The sequence below is a fragment of the Osmia lignaria genome, chromosome 8 (genome assembly GCF_051020975.1).
Source record: "Osmia lignaria lignaria isolate PbOS001 chromosome 8, iyOsmLign1, whole genome shotgun sequence".
NCBI lineage: Eukaryota > Metazoa > Arthropoda > Insecta > Hymenoptera > Megachilidae > Osmia > Osmia lignaria.
The window spans coordinates 14,411,537-14,427,984 of record NC_135039.1 but is presented as its reverse complement, the minus strand read 5'-3'; the positions used below and the strand labels follow the sequence as shown (position 1 = coordinate 14,427,984).

At 41.9% G+C, this 16,448-nt stretch overlaps 1 protein-coding gene across 7 annotated transcripts in view; it reads left to right on the top strand.

Moving 5' to 3' along the window:
* Ecr (ecdysone receptor) overlaps positions 1-16,448 on the top strand; it is a 101,351-nt gene that overhangs the window by 28,168 nt on the left and 56,735 nt on the right. Inside the window, exon 3 of one of the 7 annotated variants that reach the window (XM_034329148.2) lies at positions 3,119-3,175. The exons of the other annotated variants lie outside the window; for them this stretch is intronic. The gene's annotated coding sequence lies outside the window, so the exon portion shown is untranslated. The remainder of the gene's footprint in view (positions 1-3,118; positions 3,176-16,448) is intronic. 7 annotated transcript variants of the gene reach the window in all.

The following is a 16,448-nucleotide window of genomic DNA, read 5'->3' as shown; positions in this document are numbered from 1 at the left end:
TTACATTTTTTTTCTTTATAAAATAAAATTTACATGATGCTAAAAGTATTATATAATCTTCTTTTTACAAAGATCGTGATTGGATTGTATAAATCCCAGTATTATAGATATGATAATCAAAGACATTGTTTTAACGACGTTTAAATCCCTCAGTTGAAAATCCAAACTGATTAACTAAGGAAGGATTAAAAAAATAAAATTATTTTCAATGAGGGCAAAAGGTTTAAGGGGAGAAAAAAGTGAGAAATTAATTATTCATAGCACTTGTGAAAGAATTGACCAGTATAGGATCGAGCAGAGGTGGTTGCATTCCGAACGTAATGAAGCTGATAACACGTGGCAGGTTCGAACCGAGGTCTAATTAACACGGACGATATTTGCGACGCGTCGATAAGCATCGAACGTACATACGTTCGAGGACGTGGAATGCGGGCCAAGGTAGCTGGCCGCGATTTGCCAGGCGTAAATCTTAAACACACTCGTTCCTTGCACGGATACTTACCCGGTAATTACATGGTTCCTTACCTTCAGTTACGTCAACCTCCCTTCGGCTGACATTTTCCTTGCGGCCCGGTTGTTTCGATTCGCCTAAAAATATCTCTGTACTTTCACAACATTAAAATGTGACTTTCAAAAAACATGGCATCGTCAGAGATTGATAAAAAGTTGAATGTCCCGATTCTGTCGAGTTTAGTGACTGATTATAGCAGACTCCGGGTAGGTGGAGCGACCGTAGCTCACATTTCAGGTCGACGACATACAAATCACTTTTCAATGATGTCATGAAGCAGACGTCGAAATAGGAATCATCAAAATCGATCGTAAAAATCTGAATCATCACAATGGAGAATTCGTTTTCATTTTGGATCGCGAAAGCTTGCTTTAACGCTGGAAGACTCATGGCCGATGGTGCCAGAAGCAACGAACGACACAGCTCGATAATAAAGACGAAAATAATCGGTCCGACTCGACCCATTAAACCGGCCGCCTTGGGGCCAACAGTTTCATTAAGCGTTTAATCGTGGAAGATATGCGCATGCGACCTAGTGAAATCATTCTCGAATCTGGAAGGGATACCGGGTACATACGCCTTGATTTTCCGAAGTAGAAATTCTTCAAATAAAAGTAATTTAGAAAAAAGAATAATGTAATTTTTAAATATTACAAAATTTAGTTTATAACTGAGAAATATCAATTTAAATTTTCCCGCCCAAACGTTTTCACGCAAGAAGTAGGGCTAAACTCCTAGTGATATGGGACTCCTTCCCCACACTATCATTTCCCCCAGGAATACCTATAGGGGAAATCACTAGAACTCGAGATACCACTATTTTTTCTGTCGAAGCCCGATTTGATCGCAACTGTACGGTCCACAATTTAATCTAATTCCATTCAGACCTAACCTTAATAAGAGGTTAAGTTACAGAATTGTGACAAACGATGTGCGGTAACAGTCAACATATCGTAAATGTGCATGAAGAATTTATTTCAGTATAGAAATAAGAAGGAAAGAAAGTAACAGAGACGATGTTAAGACCATTGTAGCTTTCAATCGAACACCTGATATCGTTTTCACTGCGTTACGTCAGCTTTTGGCAATGGTCGATCGCAAAGAGGGCGAAGACACTGTCCAATGCACTCGCGGTGCGAGTATTTCGGCGTTCAGGGTCCGGCGTGACCTGGACGTCGACTTTCAAAGCTTCCCCTATAAATAGGCTTGGCCAGAGTTGGCAAAGATAGTGCAAGGCCGAGCTTTGCTCGGAATAATGGCCAGGAGAAATGCACTGGGTCGATATTCGAGCGTGTACCTTCTGGCTTCCAATGAACTTCCAAATAAAAAATATATATATCAACATTAGATTTTAAAGTTAGGTTCTAGAATTTTTGAGGTTAGGTTCCAAGAGCATCCATAACACCTACAGTTATGTTTGATCTATGGGGCGATTTGGGAAACATATTCATTAATTTTAAATATACGAGAAGAATTAGTAACATACTTTTGCCAAGGTATCCTTTCACGAAGTTCTTGTCGTAGCGGCACGAAATACAAACGGAAACATTCGCAATTAATTAAAGAGAGAACGTTGTCTCGGGTCGATCTAAATTACGCATTGTTTGCTGGGCGAAATTGGACAATTCGTTCTTGGAATCGTTGTATTTTGAGCTACCAGTCAGCGATGCATCCTCGAGGCAAGTTTTACGAGTTCTTCTGGGGATCTTGATGGTCGACACTCGGCCTCGTATTTCGAGCTCTGTTTGTTGGTAGGTGATTCTCTTTCAGATAAATTGTAAGATTTAAATTACTGTAAATTTAAGAGTAATCTTCCCTAAAAATAAAATTTTAGACCACGTTTTTTAAGGTTACGTTTCAATATATGAAACTTCATTCATTAAAAATTTGTATGCTTAAGTTTAATTAAAACAGCATAAGTCCAGGACACAACTGATCCAACTGTAGGGTTTGAGGGTGCCCTATAATCTTCCAGGGCTAACAAATTGCCTAATTAAGACCCGACTGTTAGGTTATGGTATTTTGCGCCATTGAAAAAGGATGAGACAACAGATTTCTTGTTTGGTCGCGCTGTACGTGTCTGAATGTCCGCATTATGCCCGCGGAGTCAGGGCAGACCGTCTGTATTTCGTCGGGATATCATGGCAGCTTCTTGTTCTCTCCTTCTAACGCGTTTTAAACCGTCCAGGGGACAATGGCGAGGTTATATCCGAGCAGACGAGAGCGCATTGTTGCTCGACGCATCTCAGTTAGAACCAAGGTGGAAAGCTACGTCAGAGACGCGGGGAGGGGGTGTGAAAGAGACGCGGAGGACACTGGTCGTTGGGACGCAACGATGATGCCATCGTGTCAACGGTTGCAGACTACAACGCCATTTTTTTCTGCATACAACTCATTGCTATCATATTTTAATCTTTGATTGTTTAATAAAAGGACAAGTAATCAGTTCTGAGCTCTCAAGTACCCGGGAGGGGGGGAGCTTTAGGGACACGCGAGTGATTTTGACCAGTATATTACTAATTAAGGGTTAACTCCTTTTTTTCTTTAATAATAAACCAGTATATTGTTTATTCATATTCTAACAATTTGCTGGTCTTTCTGTTTCAGGTGAGTTCATTTTTGGCACTAATTCACTTTTGGCGGGAAATTTTAATGCTTCTTCAAGTAAGTGATTTAACATTTCAAATAATGAAAAGAGTCCAAGAAATTTAAAGGTGTTTCTAAGAAAAAGAAAAAGACACAGTGAAATCACTGTTCGAGGCCTCAAGCCGCTGTCACACTCGACGTTTCGCCACAAAATCCATTGCGACGACTTCCAAAGCGTTCGATCAATCTAACCCAACCTAACCCCCCATCCTCATCCGTATCGTCGGTAACAAAAGATACGATGTAGATTCCAGCGGATACAGGTTCGCGATTCCCTGAACGAGCCAGGCAAAATCGAAGAAGCGTCCGTTGTGTGACGGCCCCTGACGTTCTGTTCGTTTTTCACGAACGCCCACATCCTTTATCAGGATGCATTCACGGCTGAGATCAGCGATCCTGGCCGGTGGGTTCAAGGCCGATTGACGATGGGCTTCTCTCAGCTCACTTTCGCCACTGTGAGAAGCATAGATTCCTCTTGGTCGCTGATTTTTCTTATCTGGTCTGCCTGCTGCCTGCTGCCGCTGGTCCTCGTTTCTCTCACGGCCGACGACATTCCTTCGGGATCAAAACCGTGTGGCGCGCCTGTTGGTTCGCGAGACACCGAAAGGACGAGCGTGTTTCTCTTCTTTCGATGTCCTTTTTGCTTCGTCCGCTTCCTCTCCAGCGTTGATTTTCTTGCACTCTCTAAGCTTCTTCTCGATGCGTCTCCGGTCAAGATCCGAAACGTTTTCGAAAGGTGATTTTGAGAATTTTGTCGACTGATGACGGTGCCAAACGTTCTTTTGGGAATGACGAAGCACTTCGATCGGTCTCCAATGTTATGCACTGGAATTATGGCGGGGATTTTGAGGTTAAGTCTTGTTTCAAGGATAAAATCATTCGGACTTGGATTCTTTTTGAACGTTTTGCGAGTCTGGAGGTTTGGAATGGTTCAGCATGAATGTCCAGATCATAATGTTTGCTTGTATTGACGTGTAGATTTAATCATTGATGTATGGTGTCCTTTCGTGAATCACACTGTACCTTTTTGGTTAGATTTTTGTCAGTTGGAAGACACAGCATGTATCAGATTAAGTATTGATACTAAACCTAACCTCTCTAATTACAAGATCTTCATCTCACATCTTCAAATATACTTCAAGCCTTATTTTCACGCTCTGCGTCCACCAGCTCTAGCATGAACACACGTCCGGCGCAAAATCAAGGGAAAAGAAAGAAACGAGCGGGTCGGCGCCGAAAGGAGAACGCTTAGAAAACCATGAGGCCACGAAAGCCTGTCTAAACGCGCTGTAAACAAGCGTTCGCTTACGCGCGCACAGTCGGGCGTTTGATGTTCTCTGTCGCGTATGTCGCCGACACAATAAAGCAGGACCGGTGTGTATCGCAGTGGCACGAGTAAACTTGCGAGATTATACGCACCCACGCGAATTGGCGTCCCTTCCTTCCGTCTTTCTTTCTCCTGCCCTCGTGGTTTATTCCGGTGCTGTTTCGTAATGCGACTGCACCGTTAATCGCTCCTCCACTCGATCAGAGAAATTTGTTTCTAAGATCACGAATATCCCAATTCTTAGCACTGCTTCTGTTGCATCTTGGACAGAGGTTTGCTACAGTTGATGTAGTGCCAGTTGTGTTTCTTTCTTCATTTGCAATTGCCTGGAAGCTCAAAGACAGGGTCCTAACAATTTACTGGTACCCTGTTTCTTTTTTACAGACAGAGGATTGTTCTGTTATTCAGAATCGTGAAGTAACTCTTCTTTTATGATTCATTCCTGTCTTTATCTATGGGTTGGTTCGAGGCACTCGCAAAGGAAAAAGCAATTAGCCGCTGTGAAACGGGACCTTTGTCGCTTTTAATCGATCATTTAGCGATCTTAATTTTGTTTCTAACGAGCTTGACCTAATTTGGGACACAATGAGCCACGATGGGACACTTGTTTCACGGGTGAAAATCACTGGGATTAGCTGGATAGCTTGGGAAGTGAAATGAACATCTAGGGAATTTCATTTTCTCATGTGGGGATTAAGGTTTCGTGTTAATAGACCCTCAAGAAATGGATTATCTGTAATAAAATGAAGCAATTACTAGGAATTTGTAAGAGTTAGGGTGAACATAGCGTTCCTTAGGGACTTTCAATGTCGGATAGTGCGGTTTATCAACTGGTAGCGATTTCTCTTGGGGTTCCAGCAAAAATATCGGTAAGCAACGTGCTCGAAAGTGTACACAAATGGTCGTTTGTGTCCGGCCATGTGTAGCCGCGAAAAAAAGGGGAAAACGAACGAAACGAGAAAGATGGAAGAAAGCAGAAAAGAGAAGATCGTCCACCGTGGGAGGTCTCCGCGGTGAACGTATCTGTGGCCCTTAACCTCGCTGCGGACTTCGACACAATTTCGTTCGGGTAACGTGTAACGGATCGAAATGGCGAGGGATGGGGGGTTACTTTGAAAATAAAGCAGTCGAACGAGTATTTGACTGCTTCCAAGAATCATCCACCGCTTCAGAATCTAAGAAGCTTCATAAAATGTTTCATTACTTCTTGTTTGCAATGTTCTTATTAGATTCCCTAGACCTATTCCCTAGACCTCTCTTGGTATTCCTAGGGAATTTCTTCTGTTGATTTGACGTGTCTAATGTTTGATATGTCTCTATCTTTTGAACGTCCCATCTCTTTGAATGAACTATAAATACAAATACACTCCACTATTCTAGGGAATTTCGTTCCACGAGTATACGATTTCAGGGTGAGAAAGTTCAAGAGCGTTTCACGCGTATCACGTGTAACAAAGTTTCTGAAATTGATTATTTTTTTACTGATTCTCAAACACGAGAGTCAGGGCTCGCTTTACCGTAAGCTCCCGTGAAATCGATAAATTGTGTCCGACCGGTCACAAATTCGCTTCTTTAATGCGGCTTTGCCCTAACGAGCCTAATAACTCTGGCTGGGGTATCGCCGGCGAAGTTTATAGTTCCCCGTAAAACCTTAAAAACAGACAAGTAAGTTGCATTCTTAATATTGAACGGGCTGTTAAGGACCCCAAGTTCAAACCTTAGATTATCCGACTGAAGGAAAGAGAAACGTGAATATTGCAGTAAAATTCAATAGAAAATTAAAAAATTTAATAATAGTGGTTTTTTTTACAATTTATTGCAACTTTTGCCTGTTATTCCTTAAGAAATCTTTCTTTTTTTGTCAATTTATGTCTGAATTATTTTTGAAAATATTTTTTCAAGTAATTTTCACGGCTCGTACTTCAGCATCGGTATCGCAATTTTCACACACGTATCGTGCATGGTTCCGAAGGCAGACCTGCCGGTTGTTTGAGCAGCTGCACGTCAGAATTGCATTTGTTCGTGCTATTCTTGAGACGGTGTTTCCATCACGACGATGTGTGTTAGCCATAACGAATATTTAAGAGGCGTTCGCGAATTTTTTATTCGGTTATTAATAGTTTTTATCGGTGACGACGGTTTCTTATTTTATCGAAATATCTTTCTTTTTTTTTTATTATTATTTTTGTTTACGGGTCACAATGAAGAAAATCACATTTTTTGCCAAAAATATAAAATTAGCATTAAATTATTTTTTGCTCTTTACATTATTTAATAAAACTTCTTAATCCAGTTCTATTAAACATTTTTAATTTTTCTTTTCTTAGTGGCGCGAAAATTATTTATTAAATTTGATACTTTTTTTTTCTACACAATGCTTGCTCGAATGGATGATCAAAAAGAAGGAGATGGAAGAAGAGGCACAGCCATTCTAAATGTTTTCGGTACACGTGCTATTTTCAGTTGTGTAACCAATTCGAGTGCAGAGATCCAATGCGTCTGCGCCTCATAAATTAACTTTCATTATTGAAGCAAGAGAATTGAATTCAGGCCGTGAAAACACAAATTTCGATCGGATATTTTACTTCTGTGTCAACAGAACACTGGTTACAGTAGCTTTCGAAAATTGTAGACAATATGTGATTCAATATCTTTTCATAAAATAATAAAGTTTGTTTCCAATAAAGAAAAAGCTATAACAATATTTATATTCAATGCATACAAACAGATAATTTATTTATTTTCTTATAAAATTCATTTCTTATTGGAAATTGTTTAGAACACATTTCCTTTACAACTGAACAAAAAACAAAGTATATCAAATTTCAGGAAACAGAAGTTCATAGTGGGATTCAGAGTTTGTTCGAAACTTTCATCTGAATTACACTTTCACCAGAAAATTTCATTAATTTCCAAGCTTCTTCTTCGGTCGACGACCAAGGCGAAATATTTGCACGTTGCCTGTCGCGGTTTTGCAACAATTTCACGGGAACCACGAACTTTCGCAACCTCGTCGCATCGGAAAGTGCATGATGCACGCGCTATTTCGAGATGCAGAGACCCAGTTGCATTTCTCGTCTCGCTACAGCGAAACTGGCGAAGCCGCTTGGCGTTTCTTCCTCGAGAAATTCGATACGGATTCTCGAACCAGTCTCGATCCACGAACGTTTCATCGATCGACTCGTTTAATTCCTCGGATTTATTAGCAATCTCTCGATCCTATAATTCTGATTCAAGGTTCATTTTGTGGGGGTGGGGATGGGAAAATTAGAAAATGAAGGGTGGGAAATGGAAAATTGGAAAATGAAGAGTGGCAAATGGGAAACTGGAGCATGAGAAGCGGGAAATGAAGGGTGGGAAATGGAAAATTGGAAAATGAGGAGTGGGAAATGGGAAACTGGAGCATGAAAAGCGGGAAATGAAGGGTGGGGAGTGGAAAATTGGAAAATGAAGAGTGGGAAATGGGAAATGAAGGGTGGGAAGTGGAAAATTGGAGAATGAAAAGTGGGAAATGGGAAACTGGAGCATGAAAAGCGGGAAATAGAAAAATGGTACCACTTATGACCAAATTAGTGAAGTTCCCAAAATCCAAATACAGAAGAAGAAGAAAGTAAAAGACAGATAACCAAACAGATCAAGTAAATTAAGAAATGTAAGAATTCTCTGTAGACATCATCGAGTATCCTTGGCCGTGATCTACGAGTGGACCAATAATGTGACGCGTCACCGAGTTATTTTAATATCAAAGACCCTATTATTAGCGCGTGACCCGATAGAGCTGCTCGTAGAAGAATGCTGTTCGCAGGTCAGTGTTGTACGACCTCGTGGAACGCGAGTTGTTTGAACACGAGGATTCCAGTTCGACCTGTTCACGTCAAACTGTCCATTATGAACATCTTCTTTCCTATCACGATTTTTCAATTAACATTTTGACGTGACTTTCCATATGTGACTTGTTTACAATCACTTTCCTTTACTTGATTCGGGTACTAATTACAATTTAGAAATTAATTCACTATTCTTCAGAAGTATTTGTTGTCTCGTGAAAGTGAGGAGTAGACAGCAATAATGGACCTGGTCCATCTTCTGGTAGGAAAATTTTATTTACACCAATGACTATACCGCTAAAAATATTTTTGCGAATAATACTGAATTTTTCCTCCGCCCATTTGCCACGTTTGACGCCCGTGTCGTTGACTTACGAACCGCCGAAACTCACGTGCCAGTCCCAGCGCTCTATCATTGCGTAAACCCAACCTTACCTAAATACAACGCGCTCGAAACGATACGAATTTCTCCGGAACATCCTGCATCCCGTGTACGGTTGCCAATAATAGAAAATGACAGCTAAATCTCGCGTGTTCTTATCTCGAACTCGTCCCCGCAATTCCGTGCAGATCCCCGGTCCCTCATCACGTCACTCGTTCGTGTGACTTGGCATTCAGCCTTGTTCTATGAACTAGGTCGACATGTGTGGTGCATTGACGGAGAGAGTGGCCGTTTATCTCTGTTCTTTCTTCCGCTTTGCTGTCTGCCCGCTTCCTTCTCGCTCTGTTCCCTCTCTGTCGCGCGTTGTTCCCGTTCCACCGGTTGTTTTTTATCTGGGCAACTCGCTTCTTTCGAGCTCTTTTCTCCTTTTTCGTTTTCCTTTTTTTCTTCGTACGCTGCATTCCTCTTCGACTCGCACGGACTGAGCCCTTTTTCCCCTCGCACAATTCCGTCCTTCTTCGAATTAGCGCGCTCGTAGTTGTATTCGACTCTTATCTTGCGTTACGAATTCTTTCTTGTTTTCTTTTTCAGAGATTGCGATCTCGTTCGGATGACTTTTTTCTGCTTCTCTTGATTGTTCGAACACAGCGACGTTTTTGTGCTCTGCCTCTCGCTCCTGTACCCGGCATCCTTCTCTGTTTGCTTTGGCACGCGTTGCGCTTCGGCATCACGTTCCGTTGACTTATCTTCTCTGTTCTGTCTGTCGCTTTTCTATCTTTTATTTTTCTTCCTGTTGTTTTCTTGCGAATTTTCTTTTTTTTTGATTGAGTTTAATTTTTTTTGTTTCTCATCTCTTCCATTAATGTCTTTGTATCTCACACCCCATCCCCGTGTTCCTGCGCGCCCCATGTATCGTATTTTCCCTGATTTTCCAAGCTCATCCGGTTCATTTTCATGCACGCGTACCTCGGCCGTGGCGTTGATGCTTAGAGCTTTTCATTGCGGCAGACTTGTATTCGTCGATGGCGTCGGCGTCGGCGTCGTCTCTGCCCTAGTTGCAACGCGCATGCACCCCTCACGCAAAGAAGCGAGAAATCGATCCCTCGAACCCCTTCCTAGACTCGCGTTAAGTGAGCACGCTTGCATGCTCGGCCCTTGTCGATTTTCTAGCCGGAAAATCGCTCGAGACTCGCTCCCTGCTACACTCTTTTTCACTGATTCTCATGCATGCCGGGTGCAGAATCACCGCCGATCCATTTTTAGGTAGTTTAATGGTAATAGCGGCGTTGTTATAGTGTTTTAATGTAGGACAGAGGATTTGGGGTTGAAGGGATTGGATGATTAATTGGTGGGAGAATATTTGCCGAAAGGAGTTTCCAATTTTCTTGGGAAACTTTGAGTGAAATTGAAAATTGGGAAACTGAGGTTGGAAAATGGGAAATTGGGCCGGAAAATGGGAAATTGAAGCTGGAAATGAGGAAATTAGGAAAATAGAATTAAGCGATCTGTGCTCACAGTTTATTAGACACATTCATGAAGTTCCATTCATGTTACATCGATTGAGACTCTCTCAGGCTGAAAAGAAACCATGTTACAAGCTGACTTCGCTGGAGAGAGACTCGTCCAGAGACAAAGCAAAGATTCTCGAGTCAGCAGAGCTGGTTGTGAGTCTTGCCGATGATACCAGAGGAACGTAACTCAGCAGTTTCCACTCAAACTCGCGTCCCTTTCTTTTCCTGTCCTTTCTTCAGCCTCGTCACTTCAGAATTACAATCTTCAAGGTTTTGTACCTCGCATTATTCAACTTTTACCACAGATTCTTCCCAAAAATCTCAACTTTCCCAAAGTTTTTATTTACCAAATAAGATTAATTTCACAACATCTAAAATATTTTATAAAAATATATGGTGCCTAATTGTACCAACAATTACTGTAAACGATTATCACACGCACCATTCCTCGTCAAATTATAAAACAAGTTCAAGTTGATGGACCTATAAATAACAATTGAATCCAAGATCTGTCGGCTGATTTCAAAGTCTAACCTGCGTTTTCTAATCTTAGCTCCCACGTTGTTGGTTCCTGATTTCAGTTTGTAAATTGAATAACCATGTTAATTAAAAGGAAACACGGACCAACGTGTTCAATGCAAAAAAGAAATCACTAAAAAAGAAAAAAAAAATTATTTACCATTGAATTGAAATTTTTTCCCAGCTTATTAGATTCTCGCGTGAACGTTTTCTCCTCTCAATTAATCTAATTGGTCCATGTAAAAAACGTGAAAAGAAACACCATTGAATCTACTAAAACCGATAAATAATTTCAAGTCTGGAAAACAATAATTAAAATCAAAATTAAATTGTCACTTTTTTATCGGTCCTCCACTTCAAAGTTAAATCTCAGTGTACACGATGAACGTGGTTCCTTTTAAACGTCTACTCCACGTAACAATTACATAATGGCTGTCGTAACGTCCACAAAAAGGCTGGCTATCGTGTCGGGACACGATAATCTCGGCCTCGATACCAGGGGATCGAGGTCAATGATAGTCAGGATCATCGTGGATGCAGTGGAAAAATTGAACTGGCCCGTTGTCTGAGTGGTCGAGGAACGATGAATCTTGCATCCAGGTCAGATCCAGAGCTGCTGACCGAGACTCGATCACTGGCCCCAATGAACCGGGATCGTTGCTCGACTTAACACTTGTTGATGTTCTTGAAGACTGATCAGATAGGAACCGTGAGTCATTTATATGGATCAGACATTCGTTTACAAAGTTCTTGTACTTTTGCATTCAGGTCAGATGGACAAATCTATCCCTCGCTCTCTAACAATCCTTTTTATAAACACCTCGTGTCCTGAAAATTTTAACATGAGGAATAGTGCCAATGATAGTACAGGAAAGTTTAGCGATGAAAGTTTCGGTTGTTAGTTTGAGAAGTTTCTAAGTGATCCTGTAAATGTTTCAAGGGTCCGTTCTTCATGTACTTCGTTGCCGAGGAAGTATACATCAACGCTGGAAACTGATGTACCGAGTTTGCGAACAAAGTGTGCAGGAGTTCCGTGTTGAAAATGAAGATCGTCTAGGTGTTCGAGGAGGTTCTTGTGTAGTATTCAAAGGCATTTACAATGAATAATGAGACATGAGGTTAGCACGGAAAGTAGAATAACGTATCGTGCACGTCACCGCCATTTTGCGTCATTAAACTTCGCGTACGCTTGATAACATCATTCCGCTAAACACTAGTTGCAGTTAATCGAGGATATTCCGACAACCCGTCATTTCAAAACAATTTCCAGGAACGATTACACCAGGGTCAATTAGCCGACATCTAACAGAGACCTTCTTCACCTTTTAACCCTCGCCATTTTGTCCATTTAAACTCAAAAGCGAAAATACTTCAGCATTTTCCTGAAACAGAAGCATCTGTCGTGACTATTTACAAAAAGGAATTTAAAATTAGGTTAGTTTGAGATAATTTCTAATGCCCCTGAAAATTTGTTCCATATAAAATTTTATTCCTGAAAAATATCCACAAAATTTTATTTCAATGAGCCACACCAGTGCCATTTGGAAAAATATCCAACAAAAGAGGCGACATTTCACTGCACGTGACCAGAGGAACACGTTTCACAAGTGTAGAGACACTTGCCTAGCGTTCTATGACCAGAATCCAAAGTCTGGAGTGGCCTCGAAGAAGATCTAACCCAGACCTAACCCAGACCAAGCTGGAGAAACTTGAGACGACCGGCTACCGTGGTGGTGGCAATGCTTGCAGCGTGTTGGTGCCACTGCAGAATCGATCTGATGGCCTAGTTACCAGGAGAGAGTGAGACACGGAGAGAAAGAGGGAGAACCCCAGGCAGACTGCACACTGGGTGAGGCGAAAGTCATGCCATAACTGGGAAAGGCATGATTTTTTGACAAAAGAGGGATGTTTTAACGATTCAGATATAATTCCGAACCTTTGACATTAAGACCATGAATGTCAGGACTTTAATATTACGTACTACAAACGCTGATAAATATATTGGTCACCAAATAGGAGACATTAAATTAAAAATAATTATTCTTTATTTTATTATTTCACTAACCTCCAAAATCAATTTCATCAAAATTTCATTGCCATCAATTTCTGCCCCACCTTGTAGAGAGCCAAGTATGGCGGCTTTTCTAGCAGCACCACGCGACGCTGAAGGCGTGGTGGTTGAACACATAGTCTCAACAAGGAGAGGGTTGCAGTAGTGGGTGGTTTTGATCGGAGGTTGTAGCCGGGATACGAACCCTGGAGCGAGGACAGGCATTGACCTAGATGTCCTCTCCGCTTTCTCCATCCTCCTTGGGTGAGTGTATCCCTGCAATCCTGCGTATCTCCTGTTTCTTCCCCCTTTTAACTGCAGACTTTGCTCCTGGCTATCCTCCATAAACTTCTTTCTTCCTTCAACAGAGTGAGAAGTTGATTACTCCGGGAACTCTTCATCAAAAGTGGAATGATGACATCCTGAGGTAGTCTAGGGTCTTAGTAATTGGAATACATATTTTATTTAAAACAAAATTGTACATATAAGAGATATCTTAATTCTCATCTTTTTTTGAAGAAAATTTTTCTATGAAAGGAAGTTCTCTTTGAATCAGAGCAAACTTCAAGGCCGTCGTTCGAATCTTTATCGAGTGGCAGGGCAGGATGCGACCTCCTGCATCCTCCAGCAGCCAGTAGTAGGTTCATGGCTTGTCTGGAAGGGGTTGGAAGGGGTGGGATTTGTTGCTCGGAGGTCGCAGCCGGGATTCAGAACCGAGAGCTAGGCCAGGCATTGACCTAGATGTCCTGTTTGCACCTCAAACGTTATTCTCTCGCCATTTCTTATGTCACTCTTCCTTAACTATTCCTTTTCTATATTTCGAAGATTTCTTAGATTCTTTAGCTGTAGATTAGTTTTATCTCTATAAATTCAGGAGGCTGCGTTCATAAGCAGCATCCCACAGCATTCTGAACGTCGTCCGATTGAATGCCGCTGATGCGACAAAAACGTCAACTGCGGGAGGGGTAGCTACCTGTTGAAAGGTAATTTTGCGTCGCGGAACGTCGCTTGTTGCAGTTGTCATCGAGACACGGTGGAAAATTCGACGGGCAATCGAGCCGCGTTCAATTTGCGATTCGACGCGCACGTCCAGCCCTCGACATGGATTCAATATCCGTAATAATATCCGGACGTGTTTCGATAGCGCCGCTGATATGTGTTTCTCCTTTGATGAAAACAGGCCGAAGAAAAAGAGCGGTAACTCTTTTCAGACGCGTTTCTTGCCGACGTGGTTGCAATTATTGGAAATTGAACGCTCGCTAGTTACCATGCTTTCCAGCTGCAAAAAACATCATTCCCAGTCGGATGTTTCTAGGAAACTGATTAAACTTTTACGTGCAAGATGGATTGAATGTATTCGAGACTTTTGAAAGATTTGTGATAATTTTTTAGCATTTCGTTCAAGTATTGGAAGTAGCGTGCAGACCTAAATACGCCGTGAACCCATCCCGCCCACGCTCCATACCTAGTATCCCCGTTGTAATCTCCTCCATAACCTAACTTCCTCCATGAAAAGGAGAGGAAGAAACGGCAGAGGGAGAAGGGCGAAAGAGCGTCGCAAAAGGAAGGCAGAACTGGCGGACGACCACAGTGGGGTGGGTCAGGGTTAGTGTCGAAGGTTAGGCCCCTCCCTACCCAGAATCCCATAACATGCCAGCCAGGGTAAGGGACAGGGGGCGTACACGGCAGTCGGATCGATATTCTACTGGCTGTACGACCGCTCATACGATTTTCATTCCCTTTCGTCCAACTTTCCAATTTTTTTTAGTCCTCTTCCCGACATTGTCCCCTGAAATGTCGTTACGATTCAATGGAATTTGCATATTACTTTATGCATTACTTTCTTGGGCTATGCAGAGGGTTGGGACCAGGGGCTGAAGAGCCTGATCTTAAAACTGGTCCATCCCTGCCCTGCTTCGATTACTTGTGGGGTCAGTATGACCTCCTTCGTGTTCTTTTCGTTGCTTCCACAGTATTTATACTGTAAGTGAAGTTAGTATGCTTCAAACGATCAGATTGATCCAGCATCACCTGATGTGCATTAAAAACAGCATATCACCAATCAAGGGTTAATAATATTTAATGTTCTTGAACAATGACCCGTTGAAGTTGATTTTTGAATGGATGACAATTGGATCTGACGTTGGAAGTTAGCAGTCATTGCGCACGACGTCCAAATATTAAGATCAGCTCGATGCAGAGTCGTGGAGGGCTGGTGTCTGAGTTTAATAATCGATTAGCCGATTCGCAACGACGTGCAGAACGAGCTGCTTCTGCGGATGACACACGGCCTACCGGGCTGCTATTGTCAGAAGTCGGCCGTGCGTGTTCGAGATGACAACAGACCGAGGGATGATTAATAAATCGTGCTTTTCAGCAGTGCTGGGCCCTGATTGGACTGCTATGAGACTCGAGAGGGTCCATCAATCGGTATAGATCGATCCTGGCCACAAGGGAACGTGGTCGAGTGCGCTTATCTTTGACTGAATAAAAATTATTTCACATTCAGCACGAAAAAAGCCTGATAGTCTCATTCTGAAAAATTCTCTGTCGTTTCAAAGTATATCTACTATTCACTGGAAGGAAAGAGGAAAAACTCCTGCTGCGATTAAAGCGACTGTTGCAGGCAATAAATAAGTAAGGGCTCGGGATCTTGAGCCTCCAAGACCCATTAGGGGAGATTAAGAGGGAGCATCATCAGCAGGTCTGCTATCGAGTCATTAAAGCATCCTCGGATCGATATTGCTAGTGAACTGGTTCTGATGACGGTGTAACAGCGTCCAAGGTGTTATGTGTATCACGCAACACTTATGGCCGTTCTCGCATTCTATGCGGCTTAGTGTAGAAAGGTGGAAGAAAGCTCGGCTAAATCACGTCGGCGTTCTTTCGTATCTAGTGAAGGTGAAAGGGAGATGCAGAAAAATCGCGAGTGTCTTGCACGACCACTTCTAGCGGCAATAAAGATGAGGATGAATAAGTCACATTGAAGTTAGAAGCTTAGAGAAAGGAGATGACTAACACTTTGTGTTAATGTTCACTTTGTAGACCTAAAATCAGGGAGTACCATGTACAGTTATAGAGGTCCTACTCATCTCCACTTAACATTCCTCTTAAAATTTATTGAAAGATACTCAGTAGTGATAAATCAAGGGATAGAAACTATTTACCGAGCCTAAAATCCAAAAAGAAGCCGAGAAATATCAAAAAGAAGATATAAATGTAGAGTAACACGCTCCATTCATTCGACCCAAACGTCCGCAGCATTGGGCATCACACACCACCATTGTAAAACTGGAATTACGTCACCGGAACCCGCTCAAAGCCGCCCAATCGAAAGCAGGCAGTGTGCCGAGGGCCCAGAGCGAGGCAGAAAGTCCCGAAGGAGGGAGAGGACGACGAGTAAACAAAAGAGGTGACGGCCCAATGGAGTTGGAGAGGAGGGGATCAAAGCATAGTGTGCCGACGTATGGTTTTCTAAAACCATATTACGGTATAATTAAAAATAAGCAAAATTATTCAAAATTACGCCTTTATTATGTAATTTATAACAAACATGGTAGTTAAGGGTTATAAATTTTTCTTTGCATAATTTTTATGTATATGCATAGATAAACATGTAAGAACTTAAAGACACTGAGAATTCAGTAATAGAAACTGGTAAAAATTTTGAATTTC